At 42.6% G+C, this 18,351-nt stretch overlaps 1 long non-coding RNA gene across 2 annotated transcripts; it reads right to left on the reverse strand.

The window, feature by feature from the left end:
- Positions 1–2,692: 2,692 nt before the first annotated feature.
- Positions 2,693–11,612, reverse strand: LOC143441355 (uncharacterized). 2 transcript variants are annotated; one of them, XR_013108670.1, is made up of 4 exons: positions 11,353–11,612; positions 10,498–10,668; positions 9,368–9,508; positions 2,693–2,904 (listed from the first exon to the last, which is right to left on the reverse strand). It is a non-coding gene; the product is annotated as an uncharacterized LOC143441355 (long non-coding RNA). The 2 variants fall into 2 exon arrangements; XR_013108671.1 differs by having other exon boundaries at positions 9,368–9,562.
- Positions 11,613–18,351: the final 6,739 nt, after the last annotated feature.

Consider the following 18,351-nt stretch of genomic DNA (forward strand, 5'->3'; position numbering starts at 1 on the left):
AAACATCGTAGCACCCGGAATGTCTGAAAGAAGGCAGGCACTGTGTAACTTGGTTTTATATAGGTCAGAGACATGGCTCTGCGGCTTGCTTGCTACCAAGCCTTACATTCAATACCCAGGACCCACACGGTGGAAGGAGAGAACCAACTCCTGCAAGTTGTCCTCTTACCTCCACACTCAGTGTCTGTGACATGTACACGCGCACATGCATGAACACACACACACAATTTAAAAATAAAATGTGTTATAAAAATTTTTTAAAGAGAAAAATGATGACAACCAGAATAATTCTCAGTTCAAACCTCAAATACACATCTTCCTGTTAAATGTTGACCTTAATTCTATCTCAGCATCTAGCGTGGTTTGGCTGGAATAAATCTTCTTCCTCAAATGAGGATGAGTGTGAATCAGGAGACTGTATCATTCTATCCTGTCTGCCTGATAGAATGCACAATGGAATGTAAATAGAACGTAAAGTAGGCCTGGCAGCTCTTGGTTAAGGAGTTGTTCCGGTCACCTATGGGACTACAGAAATACATTGAGAGACATTGCTTCAGCCATTGCTCTGAACATACCCATCGGAGCAGCCACTCTTAAATATAAATCCATCAGAGTATTTTCTAGTCCCTACTGTTTGCTCAGTGCTCTGGAATGGGGTGGGAGGTGAGTCTGTAAAATATAAAGAAGTATAGAGTCTATTTGAACCTTAAAACTTCCAGAGGAGAAAGCAATGCTTTTGAGATACCTTTTCACACAAATAACAACTACAGAAAGAAGTAGGGAGAGGGCAGCAGAGAGCTTTGGGGCAAAAAGGAGTCTAGAAATCTTGGGAAAGTTTTCTCCCTCTAGAATGCCAAGCCAGATTCTAACATCCCCAAGAGACCATTCTAGTCTCCATAGTTTGCTTTGTGACCTAGACAAGGCATGTCATATCTCTAGTCTGTGGCCCCCAAACTATAAAATGAGGATAGTCAAACTCAGCTCTTAAGGCTGTTGTAAAAATTTGCTTTGCTTTGATTTGGTTTCTTTCCAGTTCAGAATTCAGAGTTGCTGAATTCTGCAGCAAGGTTGCCTCGGGGCAGAAGTGAAAACTGAACAAACCCTAACTCCAAAGCAGGAAGATGGGAGAGATGATTGGGGAGTTACATAAATAAGATTGGTTTAAATAACAAACCCTCTGTTGTGACCAAAATAAGGATAGAGTTTCATGATGGTGTGTTTATTCTCTTTGAGCCTCATACAGTGTAACCTGAAGGATGAGTGAAAGACGGTGCATTCTGCCCTCTAGATCCTGTTCACTTTCCTGCTTCCTCTGTACAGGGTAGACTGACTCTCACAATAAAGTGTGAAAGATAGATGTCCCTTCCAGCCTGAAGTATTAAGCCCCCCGTGGGTTGAGCCCCCTTTGGGGGTCACATATCAGATAGTCTGCATATCAAATATTTATATGACCACTCATAACAGTAGTAAAATTAGCAACTAAGTAATTTTATGGTGGGGGGTCGCCACAACATGAGGAACTGTATTAAAGGGTCTCGCATCAGGAAGGCTGAGAATTACTACAGCTAGGGGGATCCTTCATCTTCACCCTTGTCTGCCACAGAACATTTATTAGCCCAAATCCCTCCACAGATACACATGAACGAGAAACAGAACGTTGCATTGTGAAGAGAGATCAAAGGTCTGAGTTGCTATTACAGCATCAGAAACTATCTCAATACAACAACAGAAAAGACATTTAAAAAAAAAAAGAAAATATGTTTGATGATAATAATCTAATGTGACAGGATTTTATAGCCCAAAAAGGATATTAAGGTTTACAGTATCATTTCATACTCACTAAAGGCTTGCTCCATCAAAATGAGGTATCATGCATGACATATTATAAGTTTAAGTATATAAACTCAAATTTTCATAAAGAAAGAGGCCTGTTTAAAAATAAAGAGATGACTCAGTCAGCAAAATACCAGCACACAGAGCTGAGTTCAATACTCAGAAACCATACCAAAAAAAAAAAAAAAAAAAAGCTAAGCACGGTGGCCCATGCTTTTAATCCCAGTACTGAGGAGATAAAGACAAGAAGCTACCTGGCTCTCATGGTCACTCCACCTAGACTACTGGATAAACTCCAGGCCAGACAGAGAGTTTGTCCAAAAAAAAAAAAAAAAAAAAAAAAAAGACTGCCACCCATGGTTGACCTCTTGACCTTCTATATGGATGCTCCTACCGCCCGCCATACACCCATGTACATATACAAAATAAAGTAAGGAAGAAGTAAAACCACATGAGAAGTCAAGGGGTTTAAGCAGAAAAAAAAATGATTTTTTTATGTTTTTATTCTTTGGAAGTTTCATACATATATACAATATATTTTATTCATCTTCATTTTCATTACCCTCTCTCATAACCCTCCCTCTTCTGCTGAAGCCCTTCATCACAAGAAACTCCCCTTTAACCTTTGCATCTTTTTATGTAAGTGTGGCCCACTGAATTTCATTATGTCTGCTCACACAAGCAGTAGTATATCTGCTGGAGCATGGGCTACATTTCAACTGGTACACCACTAAGAAAAGTGATACCAGTTTCCACCTAGCAACCATGGATTGACTTCCTCAGGGATAGGCAGTGTCTCGAGCATCGTGGCCCAAACTGTTTGAAGCATTGACAGGCACGTGCAGATGCTGTGTGGGAGAGGGGATGGAAGGGAAGCACAGCTGCAGTAAGTCCATGAATGCAATCTCCATTTTACATTCCAGAGACATCTTTTTGCCACACATCACCTTTTCCTTTGTCTCTTGCATTGTTTCCATCCTTTGTCCGTGTTCCTGGAGCCTGGGAGGAGGGTGGTACAGATGTCCTATTTAGACTAGAACGCCCACTGGAATTGGTGACATCTTGTAGTCTCTGTGGGCAATGCAGACATGTGATAGACAGACATATGCTCAAGCAAATACTTATACACATAAAATAAGTAAATAAAATATCAAAAAAAATATTTGAAGGCAGATACAAGAAAACTGTAGGTGACTATTGCAATGGCAGGTTAAGAGCCACAGTGGCTTAGGAGTGATGGGTAGTCAGGTCCCAAAAGAAATTATTAACTGACCATGGAATGTGAGGAGAAAGAAAAAAGAAGAGAGATGAGAGAATAATAGCACAATCTGGCTGAACCATTAGGAGGGGGAAATAACCAGACACTCATTTAAGAAAAGTCTCCAAAAGAGCTGCTTTCCTGGGCCAAGCAATGGTGTGACTATAGCTCTAATAAATTCTCTTTGGGACACATCTAAGTAAAAGATCAAGGTTGGTAAATCTGAAGTTCTCAGAAATTAAAAAAAAATCTAGAATGAAGATAGAAATTCAGGTCTCATCAGTTTATTGATTATATTTAAGGCTGGATGATGTCTGAGAAGACAGAGATGTAGAGAACTGAGAGCACCTGAAGTAAGAAATCCTAGACAGAAAAGAGATCCTGGCCAGTATCTGCACTCTGACATTCTGCATTGACACAAGAGAGGTGGGAAGAAATCCGCGTGAGAGACGGAAGGAGCAGTGAATATAATGGGGAAAGGTGGGGAAATGTGCTCTTTAGGACACCAGTGGGAAAGATGTCTTAGAAAATCTAATCCAACTGTCTCAAATGCTGCCAACTCAGTAAGATTTTCAAAATAATATTAACTTAAGAAAACTAAATTCTGATTCGGAAAGGTTTTAGGAAAATCTGGGTTTTGTAGGGTGATGGGAATGAGAGCTTATTGGAGTAGGTTCAGAGAATAGAAGGAAAAAAAAAAAACAGTTGGAGACAATGAATGTGAGCAGCCATGGAGGAATGGCACTGCAGGTTAGTGCAGATGGCACACACCCAGTTGCAAGCACAAGGATTTGAGTTTGATCCCAACAACCCACATTAAAGGGGTAATGAAAATAGCTGACGGCTGGGCGGTGGTGGCGCACGCCTTTAATCCCAGCACTTGGGAGGCAGAGGCAGGCGGATTTCTGAGTTCGAGGCCAGCCTGGTCTACAGAGTGAGTTCCAGGACAGCCAAGGCTACACAGAGAAACCCTGTCTCAAAAAACAAACAAAAGAAAGAAAGAAAGAAAGAAAGAAAGAAAGAAAGAAAGAAAGAAAGAAAGAGCTGACGGCTCCTTAGGTAAGGGAGTCTGTTGTCTTTAATGGTGTGGCCCTTGGATCCATTGATGGCCTCACATCTGTGAACACAGGGGCAGCATAAATTGTACTCCATGGATTGTTAAGAGAGGGGGGAAGGAGGGAAGAAGGAAAGGGGAGGGAAAAAGAGAGAGAGAGAGAGAGAGAGAGAGAGAGAGAGAGAGAGAGAGAGAGAGAGAATGAAGTTGGTAGGACAGAGACGTAGAGATAGGTCTAGAGTTATGGGGTTAGCAGGGAGTATGATCAAAATACATATGAAATTATCAAATAATTAAAATAGCATAGTAAAAATAATATACCAAAGCTAGAGAGATGGAAGTGGATCCCTGGGGTTCCCTGGCTGGGAGCTCCAAGCTAGTGAGAGATGCTGTCTCATAAAACAAAGTAAATAGGGACAGAAAGATGACTGGCTGGGTAAAGACGCTTCCACCAAGACTAACAACCTAAGTGTAATACCTGGGACCCATATAGTAGAAAGAGAAATGCAGACCATGGCGTGCATGTGCACACACACACCCATACACACACATACGCACACACATGCATGTGAACACAATACACATACACACACTCACACATGCACTCACACACGCACACATACTACATACATAGAATAAAAAGTGCCTAGAGTGAGCACCTAGAAATGAGACATAAGGTTTTCCTCTGGTCTCTTTGTGCACACACAACTGTCTTTACCTTTTACCTCCACTTTAGCCACTGCTTCTATGTATGTGTGTGCATGTGTGTGTTATTATGTGTGTGTTTCCAGTGAGAGAAATAATCCAACATGTGTGCAGTACTTTTGCATATTTGTTTATACTTGAGTGGACAATGGGAGAGTCTTGGTTCCCAGACCTTCTGTTCCATCAGAGTGAGGGAACATGACAATCTTATGACTGCTTCAAAGAACAAACCACATTCCATCTGACAAAGCCTGCAGCCTCTAAACCAGTCCCTATGAACGCCATACTCTGAAACCAACTGATTACAGAAGCAGCTTATGATACCACCACCTCACTACCACACTGTTTTATATTTAGTTAATTTTTGCTGTCAAAGACTTCATTATGCAGTTTGAAGAGCTGAGCAATACCACGGGATTTAAAACAAGAGTCCTCCTCAGCCCACTCCTCCCTCAGCCCAGACATCATCCCCACAGCCGCTTTCAAACCCCCTGTTTGTGTCTCTTCTTTCTTGTCATATTTCTAGGTCACATGCTCACAGGTTTTCTAAGCAGCTTCCCGGATTTTAACTTTAGACTTAAAAGCAAAAACAAAAAACCAAAGATCTGCCTGTATTAATCTACAGATCACACCGTAATCACTGTATTCCTTTCTGTATGCTCAATAAAGTCACAGCAAAATTCGTTGTTAATATTTAATGTTGTGCTACTAGCTATAACAATGTGATTTACGGCTAAGTCATTTGGTGTGCTATAATTATATATCTCTTTTGAATCATTTTTTCTTAATTGCTTTGGTTCACATTTGCCTAGCGCTGTATGTACCTGCAATTAGTGCGTAATCTCCAAACAGAACTAAAACTTCCATCTCCGTACAAATGCTCCCTTCACTCAGTGTTAGATGGCAGCTACATACCCACTAGGGTCCTGCCACTCTGTCTCTCTCAGGACTAAGTCATCCGGATGAAAATTCCTTTTCCTTCTTCCTCTTTGAATCCTTTCTAAGATCTTCCTCTTAGTTTATTTCTCTGCAGTGTTCTGAGACAAGATGCCTAAAAGGTATATTTTTATGACCTAGTACCTGGGGGCGGGGGGATTTTTTTTTTTTTTTTTTAGTTTAGTTTTTTTGAAACAGTGTTTCCCTGTGTACTCTTGGCTGTCCTGGAACTTGCTTTGTAGGACAGGCTGGTCTCAAATTCTGCCTGCCTCTGCCTCCTGAGTGCTGGGAATAAAAGCATGTACCACCACTGCCCACCAAAACTCTTTTTTTGAGAATCTCGTGCATGCATGCAGTATATTTCACTTATATTCACCACCACACTCCTCCTAATTCCTCTCATATCTACCCTCCCATTCCAACTTAATGTCCAGATAGAAACATGATAGATTGATATGATATGATATGATAGATAGATAGATAGATAGATAGATAGATAGACAGATTTAGAGATATAAAAATTACAGAATCTGATATATGCTTCCCGTATAGCATTGAAGTGGAAATTTCTGTTTGTGTCATGTGATGATATTTTGCTGAAGCAGAGCCACTGAACGGGGGGATGTTTAGAGAGAGTGTAAGTAGGACCCAACAGACAGTGACAGGGCACTTGCATTGCTAGCCATGCAACACTTCATTGGTCTCACGTCTTTGCTGATCTTCAATTCCTTGTGAGAAGCACAGGAGAGAAGTTCTCCTTGAATTTCAGCTGACTTGTGCCGATTTGGCAGAGGCCTGGTTGTTTCTGCTGGATTGTACCACCGCTACTGATTTGCGTTTGGTGAACTGAACTGTCGGTATCCTGACACTACACTGGACTGCTGGTATCCTGACAATGGAGATTGGAAGAGCCCCAAAGAACTTCTCCTAAACAGATCCACATCCTCTTGTTCTGTTTACCATCTTCTCTCCCCTACCTTTAGACAGTAGGCTAGAAAAGGGGGTGGAAGCTTTTGAGAACACTTATTAAAGTAGGTTTCGAAAACTCTAAGCCCAGACCATGGCATGGGGCCATCCCCTGGAGAATGGTAGACCTACCAGGAGCCATACCTTTGAAGAAAACTGACTCTCCTTCCTCCAGAAGCTATCAATAGTTCACATACCCTTCCATGTTCCATACTGGAATTTTTACTGGCCTGATCCTGTGCAGATCTTTTGTAACCAGCCATAGCTTCTGTGAGTTCATGGGTAGAGCAATCATGCCTGGACAGAAAGCTTTGTTCCTCTCAACCATCATTTAAACCACATATGCTTCATAGTTGTACTGATATAGCGAGCATTTTCTATTGCCTGCTCATCAGAGCTAGTGGAAAGAAGTACAATCTCATTCACACAGTCATCTTGTCTGTGATCTTGTTTCCTCTAAGGATGCTCTACTGTTGGACCTAAAGATCCAAAACCAGGGGATGCACTCCCCCAGAAACCCTCATGGATGGGATTTGCTGCAATAACATGAGGTTTATTGATGATAAAATGATAAGATGACAACCAGTATCCTGGGGTTCTCCTGCATGCAGGCAAGAAGAACCCTGAATTAAAGCTAAGGGCAGCTTATATACCATTTTTACAGAACTTACGAGGGCAGTTATACAATTACACAAAGGCTAAATTTCAAACAGCCATTCCCAGGCCTGGTTTCCGGTCCCAGGCCCGGTTGCTAAGTAACTCAAATTTGCACCTTATCTTTTACAACGAAGAGGGTCAGCTTAAGTAGCTTCTGTTTACCCTGGTTTTAATATATTAAGGGCTCATGAACTCCTATCTTGGGTCTTTCTTCCTGGAATGTTTGTTTGGGTCTTTGAAATGTGCTTCTCCTGGGATGTGTCCCTAGGGGAAGTTAATGTTAGAGTTTAAAACCAAAATCAGAGCTTCTTATTAATCTTAAGTTTCTACATCCCCCCCCCTTTTGTAGCTGATTCCAATCCTGGAATCACAAGCTGTCATCTTTGTGTACAGTGTGATATTGTTGTCTAAGTGTCAAACTATATCCTGTCATTGAATCTTTCACTATCTTTTTCTCACCCCCTGGATGGTCTCTAGTATGTACTTATACCATTAGGTAATGCAGAAAAAGTAGCTGCCTCTTTACACACACACACTGATGGGCCTGCTGCCGGCTTTTCTCATCTCGGGGGCACACATGTATGGGGTTTCTTGCAGGACACTTCTCAACTTTGGGTGTACACACCCTAAGCCCCACTCTCTAAGGCTGTGTCTGGGACACGGTTCAGATTCAAAAGTCCCTTATCTCTGACATTTGGGTAATCATCCCTATGTCTCTAGGGTGGGGATATCCCAGGAGTCAAGGCCTGTTGCTCTTTGGCCTTGCAGAACAGCTGGTGATCTTGAGCTTGAGGGGGTTGCTCAGGTGTCTGGCTGCTCTCTAGTTGGCATCAGGAGCAGGTGCTGGTCTGAGTTATGTGAAGTCAGGCAGTTACTTCATCTACTTCAACGGAAGTCGGGATGGTCAACAGCACCAGGAACAGCCTCTTATTAGCCTGAAAAGTCATTTCTGGGGGTGGGGGTGTGAGTCGAGAGCTTGAGTCAAGGGAGTGGGGGGGTCCCACACAAGAGGGGCATTCTGGGCTCAGAACAGGGACAGGACGACAGGACAAGGGACACCACCCAGCCAGTGCCAGTTTCCGAGGGTAATTTAGTTAAGGTCTCTTTTTAGGGTTATGTTTAACTTTCTCTACCTGACCTGAGCTCTGAGGACAGTACGAATAATGGAGCTTTTAATTAGTCCCCAATATCTCCCTGACTTACCTTAGAAACAAAAGCAAGATCGTTATTTGATTTAATTACCTCGGACACTCAGATTTCTTCTGATATCTTCTTGGTTATCACAGTAGCTGTTTCCTGTTGGGTGGGGAAAGCCCTAACCCATCTAGAGATAACATCTACAAATATTAGAGGATATTTATATTTTCTTGGCCTAACCTCTGCAAAATTTGTCTCTCAATATATTTTAGGCTGTTCTCTCCTAGGTAATTTTTTTCTGTTTACTCTAAGCCTCATAAGCCTTTGCTTGCTGGCATACCTTACACTGTTTTACTATCTCTCTGGCTCAAAACCTGAGGTCCATTATATACCTTAGATCTCTTGACTGCTTGGATGCACTTATCTCTCAAGAGTCTATCTGTGTATTTAGCCTAGTAAGTCTTTTGTTGCTTTCTGGTGAGCATAGTTCTCCCTTCTTGTGTCTAGCAATCTGAGTCCTTTCTTCTTCTGTGTGTTTTAAGTAAGGCCATCTCTTAATCTAATCCCATTCCTTAGTGGGTATCTCCTGCAGGCCCATAACTGAGATAGGCTCCTGTATATCCACTTCTCAAGCCTCTTGATCTGTCTGGTTATTGCCTCGCACCACTGAGTCTCCTCCCTTCTGGTGTCCTGAACAACCAATAGTACTCACAGTAGTTAGCTTCATCAGGGCATCCAAGAGATCTAAGATTTCTTCCCGTGCAAGCAGTCTTTTCCCTTGGTGTACAGCCCTGTGGACATGGGCTGTGACAAAGGCATACCTGCTGTCCATGTAGATGTTGATTTTCTTGCCAGCTCCAAGTTTTAAGGCTGCTTTCTGTGCCGATGAGCCCAGGGGTGGGGAATAGAAGTTCAGCCCAGATGACATTTGTGCTGTCCACCACAGCAGCACCAGCTTGTCTCTGACCAGCATGGAGAAAACTGTTTTCGTCTCATAAAGCAGGTTGCCTTGGCTCCTGGCAGGGGTTAGTAGGAGAAGTCTTTCCTCCACCCTTGGGTTCTCCTTTTGGGCTAATTGGTTGCAGCCCATCAGGCAGGAAGTGTATCTGGGCCCCCATCCTGGGAAGTAAGTCTTGACCCAACAGAGTGTAGGGACAGTCTGGGATGACCATATGATGAGTGGGATACCCAGCCCATCTTTTGGTCCACCATTTTTCAGGTAGTCCATGAATACATCTTGGTACCAGTGGCTCTTTGGAACCAAGATCTTTTCTTGGAAGTGGGGCCATTGACTTGGAGGAAGACTGAATGTTAAGCCCCTATGTCCACCAAGAGTTGAGTGGGTCCAAACCCCACTTACCCCAATCACTGTCTTCACTCAGAGCTAATATCTTCACTATTTGGGAGTGTTTTCCCCCAAGGCCTGGGATTTTCTGACCCCAGCTTTATTTGTTAGGGCACTCTCAGGCTCAGCAGCTGGCTCTTTTACTTGCAATGTGCACACTGGTCCTTTTCAAGGAGGTTTTTTTTTTTTTTTATCTCTCTGATTGGAGTCTCTTTTTTGCTTTCCCTTAACTACTATAACCAAGCTTCTCTGTAAATTCTTTTTTTGTCACTTTTTTTTCTCATCTCTCTTTCATCTTCTTTCTATCTCTTTCTCTGCTCTTTCTCTTTCTCTGTCTACCTGTTATGGTAGACTTTCTCAGCAACCTACACTAAACTTTTTAACAACTTATCTTGTAGTCCCTCTAGTCTCTGAAGCTTTTTCCTGGTATCTAATAGCCTTGTCTATACTGACAGAATGTCTCTGTGAGCTATTCTAGAAAGGCTGTGGGCAACTCTTCTGATGCCTGCTTAACCTCATATGTCTTGGTCAAAATAGGCAGGGCCTCGAGTGGCCCCCTTGAGACCTGCCAATGGAATCTGGTGTAGGCTTATAGATGTTTCTTACCTTCTGCCACATGAAGGTCTCAGTCAGATCTGGTCAGAAGCAACCCGCTGTTGACCACAGCCTGGTCAGTTAATGGAGCCCCCATGTCTGAGGGAACATTCTCTTTTTTCAGTATCTTCTCTTGCTCTTTGGTCCTGAAGAGCACTCCTGATGGCCAGAACCTACAAGGGTCTTAGGGAAGAAAGGCTTTTTATGGGGGGAAGGATGTTCTGCTACTAGATTCATCTAGGTAACTATATTGGGCACTTGGTCTGGGTGCCTGAGGGATCTTGGTCTAAAGACTCTTTTCTCTACTGCTTTGATCACCTGTACGAAGGTCCCGATGAATGGCTATCTTAAGCAGAGAGTGACCAACTTACCCTTTTTTACTATAAATTAATATTTGCACCAAAACAGAGGCCTATTCTTTTGGTTTTCTGGCTCAGAGCAGCCTGTAACTTTTCACAGCAGGTGACCTTCCTGCAAGTAGTTTCGTTGTTTCAGAGTTCCCAAGCTGGAGTCACGTGACTTGTCTCAGCACTACTCACTCACGTTTTTTTCAAAAATCCTAGTGAATTTTTGCCTGAAATTGGTGTGCCACCTGAATCAGTGATAATTTGAAAATCGTCGACCCTACCTGGATTACCATGTTCTCATACCAGAAGCAGCCAGCAGCCAAAGTCCCTGCAAGCAGCAGGTGGAGCTGTCTTGTCCCATTGCCACAGCTCACAGAAGTTGCCCTGATCATGGGCACTGTTGGAGCTACGCTCCCCATGCCAGGCTAAGCAGTTGTCATTGTGCCCATCGCCCCACCGCTGCCTAGCTCGGGCACCCTGTCTCTCTCCCCCCCCGCCCCCCCCCCCCCCCACTGCTCACCGCTGCTGGGTGCAAGCGGGAAGGGACAGAGCTTCCTTCTCTTGGCACCGAGCTAGGGGAGTTGTGAGCTGTCACCCACTGAGCATGGGCCGGGCGAGGGCGCCCTCTGTGCAGTGCCACCTGGAGAACACCCTACTTGCGGTGGGTGGGCTACCTGAACCACAGTGGCCACTCTCTAAAGGATCCGCCTCTCTGCTTTGCAGCAGCTTTTTCGCACCACTTCTCTGCTCTGCAGGCAGCCACGTTACCTCTTTTTAACTTTTTTTTTTTTAATTAGAATGTTTAACACAGTAGATTCAGTCCAAAGTAACGTCAGTCAAAGTCCAAGAACATAAAAACCAACAACCAACACACTGACAGTTCGCCAAGAAAACAAAGAAAGACAACACAGTCAGCTCAACCCTGTCACAGGCACAGAAACCAGGTTACTCAATCAAGACATAGAAAAACTGCCAATGGAAGAATCCAATAACCAGACGATTTGGCCAGCCTACACTGGACCTAATTTAACAGATTTCTAACACCACCAGCAATGAACAACACAAACAGAATTAGACATGGACACACTGCCACGAGAGCGCAACAAACACTGCCCCAGTCAGCGGTGGCCAAAGACCACCTTAAAATGGAAAAGGGTCATTCCTGACCCTATCTCTCATACAAACAAACTCTGGAGCGTCCCCCAGAGAACTGTGGCCTGCAGCATGCCAACACGTCTGTCCCGCTGCTTCCACTACCCACGAATTCCCTCTTGGAACTTGTAACCTGACCCTATCCCAGGGTCCTGCTCTCTGTGGCTTGCCCAGTTCTTGCCCCTGCCATGAGCACAGAAACCAGGCTACACAAACGGTCACCCCTGCCATGGGTGCACAGACACTTCACAGACACAGTACACAGACAGTTTCCCCTGTCATGGGCATAGACACTTCACAGATACAAAAACAAAGAACAGACAGCACACAAACCTGTTCGAGCGAGTATACCTCTGATCCCTGGAGCCATGGAGTCTGAGAGAATGAATCTCGGTGGGACCTCCAAAAATGTTGGATGATGAATAACCATTTTGCTACTGGGTATAGTATGGAAAATCTGATCTATCACAAAGGGATATGGCCTTATGGAATGTGGTTTTTTGTTGAGAACTGCACTAGCCCATGTTCGGGTGCCAAAAAATGTCGCGGCCTGAGCAAAACGTTGAGGCCCGGGCTGCCCCGCATTTGGCGGCCACTGTATCTCAGCCCAAGCTGCCACTCCGGTCTGCGGGTCCGGGTTCAGCAAGAGAGAGTGTGAGGACGGACTCAAAGAATGGAGACCAGACAGAGTGTGATTCAATCCCGTTTATTCTTCAGTCTCTCTTCCTAGTCCAAGTCCCAAGTCTTGCTGTACTCTCTAAAGAGTCTCCCTAAAGAGTATATTTCCTCTAAGTGTCTGATTCTCTCATCTCTCTTCTGTCTGCCTCTTGCCTTTATATGTCTCACTTCTAAACCACGCCTTTGGTCACACCTTTAATCATGTCCTTAGGTCTTGTCTCTAAATCTGATCTCTACACTTCTAAGTCACACTCTTAAGTTATACACTTTTAATCTCACACACCTTTAATCTCACACACCCTAGGTATCTAAACCAAGATTATCAGAGTGTGCTCAGCTGTTGTAGGCTATTGTAATCCAAGTCTCATGTCAAGGTGGCTGCAAAATTGATAGCCACTTTCTGCTAAAAGTCGACCCCCAACAGTTTTTCTTTAAAAGATAACTTGCCATGGAGTAATACATGGCTATGTGTTGACTGCCATCACTCCAGAAGCTAAACCAGCAATATAAAAGCCAACCTGAGATGCATCATCCAACAACGAATAGTAGCAGATACAGAGACCCACAACCAAACACTAGACAGAGTCAAGAGAACCCCACAGAAGAGGGAGAGGAATGGTTATAAAAGCTAGTGGGGTCGAGGACACCATGAGAGCACTGCCCATAGACTCAACTGAGCAGGGCTCATAGGGGCTCTTAGAGACTGAAGCTACAGTCATGGACCCTGTGCGGGTCTGAGCTAAGTCCTCTGCATATACAATATGATTATGTAACTTGGTGTTCACGTGGGACTTCTCCCACTGATTCTTTTGCCTGCACTTGGGACCCTTTCCTCCTCACTTGGGTTGTCTTGTACAGTTTTCACATGAGAGTTTGTGCCTAATCTTATTGTAATTTGTTATGTCATGTTTGGTTGATATCCCCTGGGAGAAGCCTGTTCTCTCTCTCTCTCTCTCTCTCTCTCTCTCTCTCTCTCTCTCTCTCTCTCCCTTCTTTCCCTCCCTCCTTCCTTCCTTTCTTTCTCTCTTTCTTATTTTAAGGGAAATGGAGAAGGAATGGATCTGGGGGAAAGGGGAGGTGATGGGAACAGGGAGGAGAGGGAGGAAGGAAAACTGGTAGGGATGTAATGTATGAGAGAAGAATTTTTTTTTAAAAAGCAACCCTGAGCTACCTCTAATTAATTCTAATTAATTAACTAAACAATTCATTAACTTGAAAAATGGCTTAGAGACATTTAGTCTAAACCCTGAGGGTTTTATCACATACAAGTAAGCTAACTTCACAGGGGCATACCATTGTCCAAAAGAGCACAGGGTGCTTAGTTAGCTCCATGATCACTATCTGGAAACTCTCTCTCTCTCTCTTTCTCTTTCTCTCTCTCTCTCTCTCTCTGTCTGTCTCTCTCTCTCTCTCTCTGTCTCTCCTCTCTTCTCTCTCTCTCCCCCATGTATGTGTATATGTGTGTATATGTGCATGCATGCATTCACACACATGTGTGCACACGTACCAGCACATGTGTGCACATATGCATGTGTTGTATATGTGGATTTATACAGATGTTCACTCACATGTGTACATGTGTACACACATGCATGCAGAGGCTACTGGTCAATGACAGGTATCTTAGGTCACCATTTTTCTTAAGACAGGGAGTCTCACTGAACCTGCTGCTCACAGATTCAGCTGGACTAGCTGGCCAGTAAACCCCAGGGACCCTCTTGCCTCTGCCTCCTCAGTGCTGGCATTACAATCACATCTGGCACACCTTAAGTTTTTATAATTTTTTGATGTGAGTGCTGGTGATCCTAACTCAGATCCTGATGCTTATGCAAGAATCACTCCACCATCTACATCCCAGCCCTGTTGACATTCTTAATAACTTTTAAACAAGAGTTGCACAAATTATGTATCAGGTTCTAAGAGCACATAAGTGATAGAAACCCTGGGAAGACCATCTGGTCTACCCAGGAAAGACAAAAGGAAGGCATATATAGTCAAAAAACAGAACGTTTACCAAAAAAGGAGTCTGACTGGCTTAAAAAGCCATTGCTTTGTCATTTAAGACTTAACAAAAATACCAGACAGTGATGATACATGCCCTGAATCCCAGCACTCCGGAGGCAAAGCCAGACAGATCTCTGTGAGTTTGAGGCCAGTCTGGTCTACAGAGTGAGTTCCAGGACAGCCAGGGCTTCACAGAGAAACCCTGACTCAAATAAATGAACAAAGAATGGAGTTCATCTCAAAATAATCATTAAACCCCCTAATAGTTTTTATGAGTGTTTTAAAACTGTGGTCAGTGATGAAGCCCTAGGGTAAACAATAATAAGCCATCTGAGTCACAGACAGCAATCAGTCACCAGTTCACCGCCAGACTATTTCTCTGCTGATTCCTATCAGTTTCTGAGAAATAGTTCCTCTAGTTTCTTTTTCTGTGGCCATGACATTGCTGTCTTGTAATGTCCTACACTGTCCAGGCTTGGTGTCCTTCATGGGCAAGCCTGCCCTGGATAGACCCAAGACACAACTGAAGTTTCCTTCATTTTGCCGTTCAATATTCACTTCTCTTTCCTTACTTCTGGGTAACACACTTTTGTGTGTGTGAGAGAGAGCATCAATGTAACAGGAGGAAAACCTTATGTGTTCACTTTTCTTATAGGTGGCCCTAAGTTATGACCAACTCATCTTAGGAGGAAGTTGTCAAGTATAAACTATAGTTCCTCAAATGTTGGCTTTTGACATTTGGGGGTAGGAGTTGTAGGGACCACCCTGAACACTGAAACATGTATAGTACTATCCCAGGTCTCTGCCTTTGTCACATGAGTAACAGCATCCTTCTACCCCAGACACGGCAATCAATAATGTTTCCTTGGAGATGAAGATATGGCTTAGCCATTAGAAGGCACTGGATGCTCTTCCAGAAGACCCAGGTTCAATTCCAAGCTTCTACACTGTCTGTAACTCCAGTTCCAGGAAATTGGACACCCTCTTCTCATCTTCAGGGACAGTAGGCACACATGTGATATGCAGACACACATACATACAAAACATTCACACACATAAGTAATTTTTTAATGTCATCATGGGAACACAAAAGATAAATCAGGTATATACAATGCACATGATCTTTGACAGCCAACCTCCAGACTTGTGTATCCATTTCTGTTGCTTAAGGAATTGAAGATTGTGGTACTATTGTTATAGAAGACCTAGATAACTAATACACATCCTACATACTCCATAAAGGCAGAGATTATAATTTTACCTAAAGAATTTGCACAAGAAATGAGAATGAAACTAGTCTTTGTTGGATAAATGCTACAGGCCAGCTACTATATTAGATACTTTGCTCTATAACCCCACACTTTTCCCAATTATGTTATGACATTTAGGTGTCATCATTTCCATTTTATTGCCTAGGAAAGCAAGGTTTGAGGAGACAATGATAACCTACTCTGATGTGTCTTTAAAAAGATTCCAGAGCATTATCTATGCCACAAAATAAAAGTCTGTTAATTATGATGCTTACTTTTAGTTGTTAACCTGACAGGATCTGGAAGAATCTGTTTAGCCTCTAGTCATGCCTGAAAAGAGTATGTAAATTAGGTTAATTGAGGTAGGAAGATCTATACAAAAAATGGAAAACACCATTCCCTTGCTTGGGTTCTAGATTATCCAAAAAGGAGAGAACGAGCTAAGCATTTCATTTGTCATCTCTGCTTATGATTATAGGTGTAATGTGAGCAGCTGCTTCAAGCTCCATTGCCTTGACTGACCTGGATGATGGATTGTCCTCAGGAACTGTGAGGCAAAATAAAACCCTTTCTCCTTCAAGTTGATTTTGGTGGGCATTTTATCAGAAAAAAAAGAAAAGAAACTAAGACACTAATGTTCCCTAAGATAAAATTATTTCCCCTGAATGAGAATTCTCTGGTACATGTTGTGTAATGAAAACCAATTCAAATTTGAAACAACTAATCGGGAAAAAACTAATTACCTCCTCCATCATGGAACAATCTAATACGAATAACTTGCCTCTGGGTAACAAGCCAGCCTCCAGTTATGTTCAGCTTTTTGAGAACTCATGGCTACTTGGTCACTGTTGGTGACAATCCAAACATTCAGCAAGTCAGTCTTAGTTGCTAAGTAAAAGTGGGTGTCATTATTCCAAGCCTCCTCTCCAATTTACTCTTCCATCTTCCAAATCCTTGGCTAGCAGAGCCTGTGTTAATCTGTTTAGACTATTTCAATAGAATACACTAAGTGGGGTGCTTTATAAAAAATAGAGATGTATTATGGCTCTTGAAACTGGAAGATTAAAGATCACACACAACAGTGCCATGCTGTCCTTTGGGTCACAGATTACTCACTTGCCATTGGGTGCTTACAGGTAGAAGGGACACAAGCCAGCTTCCCCAATAAGGGTAATAACCCTATATATGAAGAATCAGTCCTAGGGACCTAAGCAACTCAAAAATACCTTGACCTCGGGATTTGAGATTTTGTCATACAAATAGGGGGAGATAGTGACAAAAATGTTCAGACAACAGAGCCCAAGTGCAAGTCAGGGTATTTCCTTCAAAGAACAATAAAAGTTATTTATTGAAAGAGACCAGACTTTCTTCTAAAATCCTAGCAACCCACAATGCCTCCCGTCTTACTGGACACCTGCTGAGTTCTAAAGATCCTAAAAGAAGAGCGGGCTGAGCCTTAGCCCCTGAGGAGTCAGCACTAGCAGTAATCAACCCCCATGGCTTTCAGATCACCCAGTAAATAGGTCAAATAGATTCTAAATTTTATTCCTAGTGATTTACCAAGACTTCCGCTAGGATAAGCAGTGTGATGTGTGTGGATAAACTAAATTTTTATTCCCTTAAGGCTGACTAACTACATAAGCAAAAATAGAAACGTTATTTGGAGATGTTAGAGTTTAAGAGATGTGATTTATCTGCAAACTGCCACGATAGTGAGTGACCCAGGCTAGGATAGCCTATGAGTCCTCGACCCTGAGTGAACGAGGAGAGTAACTGGGATTCAGTATCAAAATATCACCCACAGTTTGTTTTTTTTATTGCAAAAATTCTAAATAATTGTCTTTCTTACCCATGAGACCCAAGATGTTAGTTTCATCAGTATTAAACAAAAAAGAGAAATAAATCTCTAATAGTGATGAAACTGACAGACTCCAACCTAACAAATAAACAAGTAGAACCAGGAATGGGGAAAACTGTCATCTTGGGTCTCATGGGTAAGAAAGAAAACTATTTAAAATTTTTGCCAAAAATGCTTTTCCCAGGTCTAATCATAATCAGATAATTAGAGAAATATAAATATGCATAACTAGAAAAGCACAAATCATGCATTATGTAAAAATCCACTGGTCTGGATTATTCAAATTTTCTTTATCTAAAAAGAAAAAAATTAAAAATTAAAGTAGAGCAAATATAGAACAGTATCGGGCTGGGGTAGAGCTGCATGGAAGAGAACTGACCCAGGATTTTATGACCCTCAAATCTGATCTCCAGCACAGAACTGTGCAGAAGGAAGAAAGAAGGGGGACGAAAAGTCATAGATTTTAAATTAATGAGTATGAAGGCATTATCAGGTGAATTTTATGTTAATACAGATTACTAATGACAGTATTTCAAAGTCACATATTTTAGGACTTATACAATTAAGGCTACGTAAG

The sequence above is a fragment of the Arvicanthis niloticus genome, chromosome 2 (genome assembly GCF_011762505.2).
Source record: "Arvicanthis niloticus isolate mArvNil1 chromosome 2, mArvNil1.pat.X, whole genome shotgun sequence".
Classification (NCBI taxonomy): domain Eukaryota; kingdom Metazoa; phylum Chordata; class Mammalia; order Rodentia; family Muridae; genus Arvicanthis; species Arvicanthis niloticus.